A 12409-nucleotide genomic window follows, 5' to 3' on the forward strand; every position below is an offset into this window, starting at 1 on the left:
TTGCATGAATGTCTAATCTAAAGTCCATTCTCAGTCTGAAGAGTGGTAAAATAAAGTTTACATTGCCAGCTTTTCAAATCCCTCTTTCTCTATTTTTTGGTATTTGTTATATTATTAAGATAAAACTTCCTTATAAATTTTAAATGAAACAAGTAAAAAGTAATAAACTTTCCTAAAATGTTATCTCACAGAATTTTACTTCCCAACTTGAGATTCTCCAGTCAGAATCTATCCATCTATCTATCTATCATGTATGAAAGTATTATGTATGTATTTATCTAACTATCTATGCAAAGGGAAAGTTAAGATTTGGACATTTTCCATCTAAATTTACCCTCACATCTGCGTCTTTGCTTATTTTATTTCTTTTCCAGCAAGATTCTTTCTCCTCTTCCAGAGCTATCATAAACCTTCCTTCCTTCAGTCTAGAGTGTATACTCCACTCTGCCATGCTGCCTCCTTGACTACCTGGCTCACAGTAATCATTTATTCAGCCCTGACATTGCATCATTATAACCTAGAGGATCTGTGTACAGTTACCAATGTATTTTGGCCAAATAGATTTCAAAAGGAAAGCATTTATCTCCTACTATTTAAGAATGACTGTTGGCTGGGAATTTTATCCCTTCTCTTGACCATTTTGTTCTTAGGGAAAAAATTAAAAATCCTCATAGAAATAAATAGCTCAGGAAATAATCGTCTTATTCATAAAATACATGAACTTTTCTGTTACTTTATGATGATAATGATCAACATAAATTTTTGTATTTTTAAGACCCTGAGTTTTTTCTTGAACTCTCACTAGGAATTGTCAAGATATGACTGACTCATAGGTCATTATTTTTAAAAACAATTGGAATTTCTCAACTATATAGTGGGTATCTTGTTAAATATAAATGAAATAAAGAATTAAATATCTTCATTTTAAAAAGGCTCCAGTATGAAGAAGTTATTATTCACAATATAATTCTAATTCCTCACTATCATTATACACACGAACATACTGACACACATACACACACACACACACACACACTGACACAGACACATATACACTCACACACAATCCACAAATAAATCTTTTGTTTAAAATAATAATTATTCTATTAACTTTAAAAACTTTTTCATGCAACTACTAAGTAGAATCTTTAATTTTGGATTATTTGAGCCCTCCTCCTCCCCCCCAAAAATAGAAACTGTTTTTTTTTAAATATGCACACATTTCATTTTGTTTGTTATAAGTTGAAAGTTGGCCTCTTATTTCCTCTCGAATTAAATCTTTGTCTCATATAACTGTCCTATATAACTTTCATACCTATGTATTTTCTAATAGCCAAAAGCAATATTAGACTAACCCTGAATATTAACACAATTTTATCTGTGACTTTCAAATTTAATAGCTATAAACTTGTCATTATCAATTATAACAAGATTTTTAAACTTATTGTTTTCCATAGGAGTTTTCTCATGAGGACCATTATAAAAAAAGTAGTAGAAATACAACTACTACAAATAAGGACTCTGTATGAAAATATTTCAGGTATCGAATGTAATCATTTTTGCTTAGGCTCACAAAATAAATACTCAAATGCTGCAGTTTAAGTTACAGCCCCTGTAAGTGAAAAATAAAAACAGAATTCAGCAATCTTGTTCCCTTATTTGTGTAAAGTTATATTTCATACGCAATCAAGAAAAATTTTCATGTCATCAGTTTGTTAAATATTCTACAAATTAATTTCTTGAAGACTAAGCTGAAGTCTGTATGACTATTTACTGCTAAATACTTTCAATTTCCAAACTTTAAAACAAATTATTGTCCATATTTAATAGTGAAATACATAGCATTCTTTCATGTTCATCCTTTTAAGATTATTTTCGTTCTTTATAGCAGGCAAGAGAGAAAAGGGTATAACCAGGAGATTAACTTCCTCCTGTTTTTCTTGTTTTATTTCACTGTGCTCTTTCCTTTCTTTCTTCATTTCTCTCAAAAGATTTAGAATGTGTAGTAACGCCTGCCGGGGTGGTAACAGCAGTTGAGCTTCATCTTAATGGTGCCCTGAGAGTGCTTAGAATGACACAGATCACTGTCTCTATACTCCTTCTGCTTATTGCCTGGCATGAGAAAGTTGGCTACTACGAACCATCTTTATGCCCACTAATAGCAAGGCCTAGAAACGGGGCTCTGGGCAGTTATGTCCTTTCCCCAGCCCAGTGGAACTGAGAATAGAGTCTTTGTCCTTCCACTACAGATGGTCAGCAGACTGGAGCATGCTAGTAATCTAAGAGGCCAGACTAATTTTAATTACAAATTGCTTCACGTTTGTTATCTCTCTGTACCTGTAGTTCATGCAACAGACAACTTAATATACATTATTTAAATAATCATCAAAACCTTTCTTGCTTTAACACTTTCCACCTTTTTCTGGAAAGCCTGCACGTTTGTAGGGATTTATAACTGCAAATGCCTGAAGTCAAGTTTCAGTTCTAGCAAATATGGGGTAGATGCAACTTTAAAACAAACTGATCAGACATTGGAACAACAAAGACAGGAGGATTAAGGCAGTCTGTGAAGATGAAAGTGTAAAAAGATCTTGCGGGAAAATAGCTTGAGAGGAGCCTTTTAAAAATCAAACAGAAAAACTCCCATCAGTTGGCTCTTACTCCTTTTTAAAAATTTTAGCAACATATGCAAGGAGTTTTATTTATCAAGTCAGATCTCCTATTCTTTAAATATGTTTTTTAAAAGGAAGTAAAGGTAAAGCAGGTTCATAACCCTTCAGCAGTTTACCCAAAGTTATTTAGCATTGTTATCACTAGAAAAACACTTAATAATTTGAAGACATTTTCCAGTAAAAAATATGGAACTGAAAGGAAACCTATGTGCCCATATGGAAATATTTAGTTGCTTCTCCTATATTGAACTTGTCTGTGTATTCATAGAGAATTTATGACATATTTCCTTGTTATGTATACACTTTTTTTTGTTCAACAATGCCAAAAAGTGATAACTTGGAGACTGAAAATTATACTGACAGTCACCTGTCATTCATTGTCCTTTATTCTGACAACCTCAGGCATTCAGGCATAGATTTATGGGTTTCCCCCCATACGCTTTATTTTTAAAGGGATTGGGGGATGGGGAAGAATATCAGAGGATTCAGTCCTGAATAGACCTTTGTTTTGCTCTTTCTTTTACCTCTTGACTGTGTCAAATGCAGTGTGTCTCTCATGCAGTTTCTCTCTTTAGAGTGCTTCGGCTGGGCCAGCTAGTTAGTATTCAGAGACAAGGCAAAGAGGATAAAATTCTCTCTGCTTGCTGAGACTGCAAATAAGCAATTAGACTAAAAGCAATGTATTGGAGAAAGAAGGCCATTGCAGACATCATTGTTGACTGGAACCTGTCAATATAACTTTAAAATTGTGAAAACTTCATAGCAGGGAGAAATGGTCACTTAGTGGCACATAAGTTGGTTAAGACACTAAGTCAGTATTTGCTACAGACATTTCTGCTGTGTAATGTACTCTGTGAACTGTAAGATTTTCCATTTAATCTTGTTTACTTATTGTAATGAGAAACAAATGGGTGAAATTAGTAATGGTGATAGAAAATTCAACCTTTTATTATATTGCATGTTATGAAAACATTTTCTGGATTGGCATGTTACTCCCATTTTCGTTTGAGCTCATTTTAAAGGATTGTAATGGAGGGCTGAAGGTTACAAACTTTTTTATGTTTGACCAAGCGATATCATGTAACTCTGCTTAATAGTTATATGAGAAATTTAAACAGTATATCCAGCCATTTGGAGGGTATTAATGATGATAGGTGAAAGAACTCTTAAGACTCTTCTTTCTCCTTTTAATATAGAAATTTTATGCTGAGTTTTGACAACTGATACATTTCCTGTACAAATGCTCAAATACAGTTATTTCGTTAATTAAGCTGGCATTACATAATTCCATTTTGTGATAGACCAATCACTGGTGAGTGTTCAAGATTGTTCAATTGATAGGAGGTAGCAAGTAGACCTTCTTGAGTTGATATATTTAATCTATCCCTTTTTTTTCTTTCCACCCCCATCTTTTCAAACCATGTTTCCTAAAAGTAGAGAAATGCTAGCCTGATGAATTTATTTTTACATATTCTAAGCCAAGAAAAAGAAAGGAATCTGGATTATTGACATTCTTTACCGGAACTACAGTAGACTAGAGTTAGCAGAAAAAACTGCTAATCATCACAGTTTTCGTGTTGGAAGCAATTTGCCTATAATTAGTAAGTTGATAAATACCAACAAAATGGGTGCTAAAACGAACAACTCTTGTGCTGAGAGACATTTGACTCTACATTACACTTTGCATTTTTATATATGCAGCATTACATTTTGTTACAAAGAGCGACAACTTTAATGGCAGTTGAAGCACTCTAATCTGTCTTCTGAAGGAAAGCAGACATACATCTTAATATAACAACATGTTTTATAAAACATATCTGTATTTTTTTTTTCTGGGAGTAAGCAATGAAAGGATAAGAAAAGAAGTTGGTCTTTTTATTTTATATAAAATGGTAGCAAAAAACAGAAGACTTGTTTTGCTAGATAATGAAATGCCATAGCATGTAGGATTAAATGGTACCACTGACTTAGGGTATAGTCTTCATTAGCAATACCAAATTTGCCTTTGTTTGTAGATATTGTTTTCCGAATTTCATATGAAGTGATTCTTATAATAAATGTTTCAACACTACATACAATCAAAATCATGACCGTTTTTGTTCAATTCAAACAAAAAATGTGTATGATGTACTAAAATGTCAGACAAATGTTTAATTTGAATAAACAAGATACGGTATATTATATCTTTGAAATCAAATAAATTTTATGTCTGAAATGTTTTAATAAAACACTATTCTGCAAGGTGCATTATAGATAATAAACAAAGGAATATGATTGTTTTATCAGTGATATGCTGAAATTCTAACTCGTCAGAAAACATAAGTATCACAATAAGTTTCACCCACATAGTGTGATAGAACAAAAGATTATCTTAAGAAAGAAATTGTGATGGTATAAATTTCTTTATGTTAATATGGTTGAGAAAATACTACATCTAATGGTTTTTAAAATAGTAACTGGTGTTTATAGACATAAATTTAGGATTGTCCTTACCTAAAGCCACTTTATAGGTAACTTGATTAGCACGTGTAGTTATCACAGAACTCAGAGATCTTGCACTGCCTTCATACTATAGATCATGTGGTAAATGGTTTGATTGCTAATTATCAAGCATTTTTTAATATAGCCTTTAAAATATATTCTTGCATTATAACACATTTAACTAAGTTTGCTTTTCCTTTCTCTTTAAATTATATACCTTCGGTATTCCTAAATACTGAATGAGATGGTAAGAAACAACCACTCACAAGATAAATGCATGTTTTTCTTCCCCTCTTCAAAACATCCTATAGTGGGTGTTAAAACATTTAAGCCATTTCAAAGTCATGTAAAATATCCCAAATATGTCAGGGGAAGAAGAAGAAGCCGCAATTCATTATTTTTCTGCAATAAATCAACATAAAAGATAACATTGTAAAGACCTAAGTAGCTTTTTTTTTATTTACAGTTCATATCAATAATTTTATATGATGAACATTTTATATGAGATATAGTATATCTTTGATCAGTAACATATCTATGATTATGAAATAAAAAGGCAAAGATTTTGAGGAAGTTTATGCTATGGTTATTTGTGAATTATGTGTTCCATCTGATTTATTATATTGTTATTGTTGTTGTTTTCCTTCATATTGATGCTGGTTGAAACTTGGGCTTCAGTTTATTAGGCATATAGGCTTTTAACGATGATTTATTTATAAGATGGGATCAACATTCATTCTGTACATGTAAATTTTTCATGGTATTTAATAGAATTTGATAAAAAAAAATCAAGGTAAATATTTTCACATTTAAACTTAACTTTGTAATTCCTTTTGAAAAGTCCCTCTTTTACTTATTTTCCAAAATCAAGAATAATACATTTAAAGAAGATTATCAGTGCAACATGGATCTGGCCAAATTCGCTGCCATTTTCTCATCAATATTATTTAATTTATTGTAAGTATTTTTCTTTTACATATAACTCCATTTAAGAGATAGCAATATTTGGCAAATGTCATATAACTTATCTTCATGGAATATTTTTTCCTTTCTAAAACAGTTACATATTGTGAGCTGCAAGAATCTTTCTTTGTGCTTGGTTTATTCTCAACCTTTTTTTGCCATTCAAAAACAATGCTGACACATGCATGAAATGACAAATAGAATTAGTGTAATAAAGGAGTTAAACTAAATTCAAAGCACAGTCATATATTAAATTGTTTTTAAAAATACTGACCTAAGCACCTCTACGAGATGTTATTAGTAAAATTTGAAGAAGAAGAAAAAAAGACATTTGGAAGTGAGATGTGCTCTCCTTTGCAGCCTGTATAATTGCTGATTTGCCATCATGTTTGTTTGCAATGCCTTTGTCAGATATTATTTCATGTCTCTTTGTCAAAGGAGAGGTTTTGAAGTCTTTTCTGCATCTGGGTAAACTGCTGCTGGGCCCAGACCAAGCCCCCCAGGACTACAGCAACATGTCCAAAATGTTTTTAGTAAAAACCTCAAAGCAGCCCTTCATTTCTACTCACCATGTCAACACGTATGCTTAAAAAAAAAAAAAAAAAAAAAAAAAATTTAACATCAGCTTCAAACACCAGAACTGTATCTTAGTGACAATTTTTCATTAAGACCTAGTGTTGAATAACTCTTGCCTACTCCCATACGGAATAAAATCTGATGCAACTGTTATGTCATTTTCCCTAGTAAGTGGTAATTTTCTAGATTTTGATAATATATAAAGCTTTTCTAAAAACGGTTGGCATTTCTAGGTAGAGGTTTCTCTACACATAGTAAGTCCATACAATGTAAGGTGGAGTAAAAATAAGTTTATTTTTCATTCATTTACTTCTTCCTGATAAGTTAAGGTAAAAGGTATGGTAAAGCTTTTCATATTAGCCATCAAAAACATGAAGAGAAATAATCGTAAAACATACAATAATAAGACTATTTTCTGCGCAGATCCAACTATGTGGAAAACTATTCAATTAATGAGCCTCACAGTTACTTTTAATGAGGATTGTTGTGGAATAAATGGAAACATCTGTTACACATGAACCACCACAGTGGCTACACAAGAAAAAACAGTTCTCTCTTCCATTGATTGGAACTGGTCTTCACGGAACATTCTTATTAGTATGCTTAGAACAACCATGCAAATCTCTAAGCCAAATTAATTATTCTTGGCATTCCCAAGAGATAATCCTACAGTCATTTTTTACCAAAGGCAGAAAGCAGGGAACCCTTTCCCTGTACATATTTTATTGTGGTAGGTAATGCCTAATTGTCCTACTGTATGTCACCCTTTTTTACCAGTTACAGTCTGAATTCATTCCCATCCTCTCCTTAAAAGTTTGAAACCCCCTAGTGACAGGAATATTAATGTGCCAACACTGTCATATCTATTTCAACTCATACATATGCAATGTCTTTGTTTTCAAAGATTTATGTCAGACTTTGCTGAAGTGAGGTATTCTACCATTTTAGATAATAGCATGCCAAAGTGATGTTATCAGCCACATTCAGCACTCACTGAAGCAAACGGGAGGAGCATCCATTCCTTCATGGCTTAAACTCATAGAAACTGTTATTTATCCTTATTTGATGAGAAAATCTTTCAGGGGGAAATGGTGTATTTTTAGAAAAAGATTATGGCCGTCCTGTGGATTATCTTTTAATTAAGAATGGATGATTTGTGCCCACTCTGCTGTAGCAAACGTCTTGCTACTAATGAAGTTTAAAAAGACTTACTTTATTTAATTATAGCTAATCACCAGGGTAAAATGTGGAATTTTCTTTGATCCTACATGTGTTGTGGTAATCCCTTTGGCAGATAGCATCTCCTCAAAATATTTTGAGTTTATCGGTCAGTCACATCTTAGCAAAGGGTGGAATCACCTTCCACTAAAGAATTTCTTTCATTCCCTCTGTAGTTGCCTATCCTGGCATAAAAATTACATGAAATTTTCTTATAAGTTTAGATAGTCCTTTGGACAAAGGGTGTTGAAGTCTTCAAATATTTGAATCTTTTATTTCATCTAATATTCAGAATAGGGTTCTTTGCTCTTGTTCAATGATTCAATTAAACCAACATTATTGGTAAGGTCGATGTCTCTTGCACTGCTCTGGGCACTAGGAGTAGAAACATGAAGAGGACATGAGCCCAGTCAAACCAATCTTTAAAGATGAAATGTGTTCACTTTCTACTACACTGAGTTCATGTGGACACAAATAGGTAAATGCAACCCAGGGGTTGCTTTGTCTTTGGTTTAAAACCAGAAATTGCTTTGTCTTTGGTTTGGTTTGTTTCTAATCATCAGATTAGAATTACTTTGCTTACTCGAGCCTTCTAAGAGAAAACATAGCTATCCTTTTGTTTTGCTTCTCTCTTGTTCCCTCCCTTTGGAATCAAGTGCAATGTTTTAACCCCATATTTTGGCCTTATTCTCTCCTGAATCTTAAAGAAATTATTTTCAGAATACATGGTAAGCCAGTCCTAATTCCAGGTGATATCTGTCTCTGATTCTCCAGCTTTATAAACACCAAACTTAATCATTTGCACTAAAGGTAGAATGTAATTCTTTGACATGCTTCCTAAAATTTACTATTTTAAATGTATATTACATTTTTTCTGAAGTATAACCCCACCCCAATAATTAGTGTGGCTTATATTTTTAATTTCAAATTGGTAATCCGTTTATTCAAAAAAAATTATTTTTTTCTCCTTTTCTCATTATTTTCAGTTCATGTGAGTCAGATGATGTAGGCTTATTTCACATGAAGGCCCTGAAGAGCAAAGTCCTGCTGGTTCCCTGAGGGAGAGAAGAGAAACTGTGGATGGAGAGCAGAGAGGAGGAGGACAGGAGAGACCTGTGCTGGGCAGAAAAGGGCACCAGCCCACTGATCTACTCTACCTCAACTGCTGACACCCACTTAGAGTTGAGATGAAAACAACAACCTTACAGAGTAGATGGGGTGCTTTTATTTGGTAAACAAAACTTTTTTTGTAAAATAACCACATTTAAACTAATCAAGATGAAAGAAATACAGGTTTATGACTTTACAATCATATATGACTTTATAATAATTTATGACTTTACAACCAATTTTGATAACACAAATATTAAACCTAGCAGCTCCCTTCCCTGCTCCCCACACACACACAAAAGAATTCTCATCAAGGCAAATAATTCTTTTTGAAACTAAATAATCTATTAGATCATTACGCTATCATTTTTAACTTAAAAAAATCATCTGGGCAGAACTATTTGCTTCACATCTCCAAATGTCTTCTACTTTGTTTAACCAATTTGAGTCTCCATAAATGCTTTTACTTTGCCAGTACTGGAGCAGATTTAAAGTAAATTTGATGTGTTTGTTGTCAAATCAGTGCACAAGTCTCTATCTCACACTTAGGGTACCATTATCATACAGCAATGAAAACTCTCTTCCCACCACCTGATATAAATGCTTAAACATATCCCTCCCTGCATCTTTCACACTGTCCCACACCCAGGTAGTATTTGATCTGCCATTCTACCCAGAACTCTGCATCCTAATAGTAAGCATTTAGACTTATGAAGTAATTAAGGTTGGAAGGAGTTCTTCAAAAGTGCAATTCATGTCTTTTAAAAAAAATAAACATTATAAAGTAGGAGAAGCAAAACAGAATTTGCAGTTAGTTCTTGTAATATATTAAACATCTGCAGTTTTGTCTCTCCATCGGGATGTGGGGTTGTGCTGAAGTCACATCCTGATAACATCTGCACATTGCTGATAGCTTTTGCTTTATTCTTTATGGTCCGCTGATGAGAGATTCTTTAACATCCCTTCAGTCATCAAGACCCCAGTTAGATTTCTTTGCTTGTGACAGCCTTAAAGGTAGTCTCATTTACATTTGAGGAAATGTCACAATATAGAAAGATATTTTCAGTTTGATGTTTCATCCTTTCCTTTTTTTATCCGGATGCTAGTTTTAGCTTTTCAAATGAATGTCGATCTCAAAATAGATTTTCCATGAAATATATTTTGTCTGATTTTTGAAACACTATGTCTACAGCAGAAAATTTTTTCCCAAGAAAAGTTTTCAACAAGAAATGGCACCTCTGCTTCTACTTGCATTGCAACAACAGCTGTGATACCCTATAGGGGTTAGCTGGTTTGGCATCCAGTACAGAAGGTACTCGACCATTTTAAAGGTCAAGTATTGACAGGATCTGAGCTGGTTCTGCTTTGCTAATGACCCTAATTACATTGGAGCTGAGTAAATAGTCAATAAACAATGGCACCAACATATATAGGAAAAGCGTTTATTTTTCATTTCCAAGACTTGGCAAGTTTCTCTCCTGCTGCAGGGGGAAATACAGATGGCCAATAGACATATGAGAAGATACTCAAGATCACTAATCATCAGAGAAATGCAAATTAAAACCACAATGAGATATCACCTGTCAGAATGGCTATCATCAACATAAAAAAAAACAAGTGTTGGCAAGGATATGAAGAAAAGGGAACCCTCATAAACTGTTGGTGGGATTGCAAATGGTACAGCCACTATGGAAAATAGTCTGGTGGGTCCTCAAAAAATTAAAAAGGGAACTGCCTTTTGACCCAGCGATTGTACTTCTGGGTATTTATCCAAAGAAAACCAAAACACTAATCTGTAAAGATGTATGCATCCCCGTGATCATGGCAGCACTATTCACAATAGCCAAGATATGGAAACAATCTAAATATCCACCAACGGATGATTGGATAAAGAAGTTATGGTTCATATATACAATGGAATATTACTCAGCAATACAAAAAATGAAATTCTACCTTTGCAACGACATGGATGGACCTAGAGGTTATTATGCTGAGTGAAATAAGTCAGACAGAGAAATATGATTTTACTTATATATGGAATCTAAGGAAATGAATTCTAAACAAAAACAGACTCACAGATACAGAAGACATTCTGGTGCCAGCCATAGGGGAGGAGTTTGGAGGCCTGGGAGAAAGGGGTGAAGAGTTAAAGAGGCACAGATTCATAGGTAAAAGATGGTCACAGAAATAGGGAGTCTGACATAAGGAATGTAGTCAGTAGTATTGTAATGGCTGTGTGTAGAGCCAGATGGGTGATAGGATTATTTCATAAAGTATATAAATGTCTAATCAATGTACTGTATATGTGAAACTAATAATAAAATTTTTAAAAAGAATTTGAAATCTTAGAAGTTTTAAAAGATGGGACCATGAAAAGTGATGTAGGGTATCTGTATAATCTAGGAGCATCTAGACAGCTATGCTCAGCACTATACTACCAATGCTGTACAATCTTAGGATAGCTGAAAGAATTATTTATATTGCTGAAAATACCTTTATTGATGTAGCCAACCAATGGCAGTATGTAAAATTAATTACAATATATAAGACAACTTTAAAGAGGCTGATTACCCATAAATTTCAAAAGTATTATTTAGTATTAATTTTCTTGACCAATTCAGTGGAAATTTTTCTTTACTCAGCTGGGATTCGTAGAGTTAAATAAGTTGGTTGACTGAGATTATTTTAAGAGTTGAGACCGTAAAGCATATCTCTTTTTTCATTTTAAAATATTTGGAGATTTTAAAATACATCATTGATTTTTAATGTACTTCTTTTTGTGGTTAGAGAACATGTTCCGTAAGATTTCCTTCTGTTTTTTATTTGCTGAGATTTTTTTGGTCTATTCTATTGTCTACCTTGGCAAACATCCTACATATAGTTGAAAAAAGTGGATGCTCTGCAGTATTGAATGGAGTGTTCTATAAATACTATTTAGGCCAAGAGTGTTGATAGTGCTGTTCAAATTTCCTATATTCTTACTGATATTTTTGTCTATGTGTTCTTTCAATTACTTAAAGTGGAATATTTAAAAATGGCCAACTTTGTGGATTTGACTATATATTCTCTGTTGCATGTATGTTAAGATAAGTCTTTCTGATTCATTGATCCTTTTATCATTGTGAAATGCCCTATTTATTTCTGGCAATACTTCTTGTTTTGAGATACAGTTTGTCTGATATTAATATAACCACTCAGTTAGGAAACAGATTTTATTTTTAAGTGTCTGGCTACTTTTGAGGGTCAAATACTTAGAAAGAGTGAGTCAGCTTACCTGTCACCTTGCATTCCCATAATTATCAACTACAGGCGAGAGCTTAACCTTTCTCATAGGTAAGCCATAGCCATCCAAAACAGGAACAACTGGAAAAAAAGAAATTAGAGTAAAT

The 12409-nt window shown here is 33.2% G+C and overlaps 1 long non-coding RNA gene across 1 annotated transcript in view; it reads right to left on the bottom strand.

Annotated features, from left to right (window-relative positions):
• LOC105304074 overlaps positions 1–12409 on the bottom strand; it is a 57607-nt gene that overhangs the window by 2761 nt on the left and 42437 nt on the right. The window contains exon 2 of the long non-coding RNA XR_896965.1: positions 12295–12383. This is a non-coding gene — a long non-coding RNA (uncharacterized LOC105304074). The remainder of the gene's footprint in view (positions 1–12294; positions 12384–12409) is intronic.

Source organism: Pteropus vampyrus, unplaced genomic scaffold, assembly GCF_000151845.1.
Source record: "Pteropus vampyrus isolate Shadow unplaced genomic scaffold, Pvam_2.0 Scaffold11, whole genome shotgun sequence".
In the NCBI taxonomy this organism is placed as follows: Eukaryota; Metazoa; Chordata; class Mammalia; order Chiroptera; family Pteropodidae; genus Pteropus; species Pteropus vampyrus.